Here is a 1,794-nt window from a genome sequence, read left to right on the forward strand (position 1 = left end):
ATTATGTGTGTAGCTTCAGTAATTTGTCTAAGTGCTGCATCACTGCTATGTGTAGATAAGATTTTAATTTCTATGTTGTTGATTGAGCCTCTATGTTCTTGCTCAGCGTGCTGGTACAGAACTGATGAGTTCTTCCCTTCCTTAAGTTCCCTCCAATGTTCGTTTGCCCGCTCCTCTATGCTCCTTGCTGTTTCGCCTACATATGTCATTGTCTTATTTCTGCATCGTCCCTCTGTACATCTTATACTATAGACCACATTTCTGGTTTTGCAGTTCGTTTGTGGGCTAAATCTACATACGATACAGTTCCTATCAGTGCAGGGGCTTCTACTGAAAGGGTATGTTCTACTGATAAGGAATTGTTTCATGGTAGGCTTTTACCAACATTTCGTCCGTGTCTACGTTCTGAGTTTAAATTCCGCCGATGTTGACTTTGCCTTTAATCCTGCCAGCATGGATAAAATAAGTACCAGATGAATACTGGGATCGATGTAATCAACTTATTCCCTTCCCCCAAAGTGCCGGTTTTGTGCCAAAATTTGAAATCAATATTATTCTTTGCATTATATTTTCAAACAATCTCATTCTTTACTTATTTTTTCATGTTCTTTTGGTATTTTCTTTATTTTTCTTGTATTTTTCTCACTATATTTCTATATTGTATTATTTTCTTTTTATTTACTGTCAGTGTCTTTGGCCCATGTTTTCGATTCATCGTCGTCTTTTAGACGTTTAGTTGCTATGCACATGTGTGTTGTTTGTGTGTGAGTTTGTGTGTATGGATATATACATATATCTATACGTGCTTACATATATATATCTATTAACATTTAGCTTTTACTTGTCTCAGTGATTTAACCGCAGCCTTGAAGGCTTTTAGTCGAACAAATACACACTAGGACTTAATTCTGAAGCGTAGCACTTATACTATCGCTATCGTTTTGACGAATCGTTAAGTTACGGGGAAGTAAAGATAGCAACACCGGTTGTCAAGCGGCGGTGGGGGACAAACACAGATACAGAGCCTCCCCTGCCAGTACATAGACTCGTGCTATGTCTGCGGCTCTAAGGATCTTTGAATCTTATTTTTAGCAAAGTAGGTGCTACAATGCACCCTTAGCCACTATTAGCGACAATTTAATACTTTCCCTTTTGGTTTTATATTGCGACTAGCCACCTTTATTATTTTATTATTTCTACATTACCATTCTGAAGAATCAGCCATTTATTCTAATGGTATAATCTATATAATGACGGATTGTATTTGACTTAACTATTAGTGATGGAGTAGTACAACTGATGAGCTTTAACTTCAAGCGAAATTTGGCTTGACAATATAATACCCACTCTTGCACTGGAACAATTAACTCTCCTGTCAGTACATAGACTTGTACTATGTTCGTGATTATAAGGGACTTTGACTTTTGTGTCTAGCAATGTAGTTGCTACCATGCACCTTTGTTATATATCTATATACGCGACGGGCTACTTTCAGTTTCCGTCGACCAAATTCACTCACGAGGCTTTTATCAACCTGAGGCTATAGTGGAGACTAGCACAATGTGGGACTGAAACCGGAACCATGTGGCTGAGAAGCAATCTTCTTACCACATAGCCATGCCTGAAAATATTTTTCTTCAACAAGAATGAATAATACAAATGCAAGAACTACAAAGTAACGTAAAATCAGTTTTATATATGTATATATATGTATATATATATTTGTATATATATATATATATATATATATGCATACATACATATATATATATATATATATACATATATATATAT

General features: G+C 35.8%; 1 protein-coding gene across 1 annotated transcript in view; it reads left to right on the top strand.

Moving 5' to 3' along the window:
* Window positions 1-1,794, top strand: part of LOC106883867 (endoplasmic reticulum-Golgi intermediate compartment protein 1) — a 174,369-nt gene that overhangs the window by 22,890 nt on the left and 149,685 nt on the right. The gene's annotated exons all lie outside the window — the stretch shown is intronic.

Source organism: Octopus bimaculoides, chromosome 22 (assembly GCF_001194135.2).
Source record: "Octopus bimaculoides isolate UCB-OBI-ISO-001 chromosome 22, ASM119413v2, whole genome shotgun sequence".
NCBI lineage: Eukaryota > Metazoa > Mollusca > Cephalopoda > Octopoda > Octopodidae > Octopus > Octopus bimaculoides.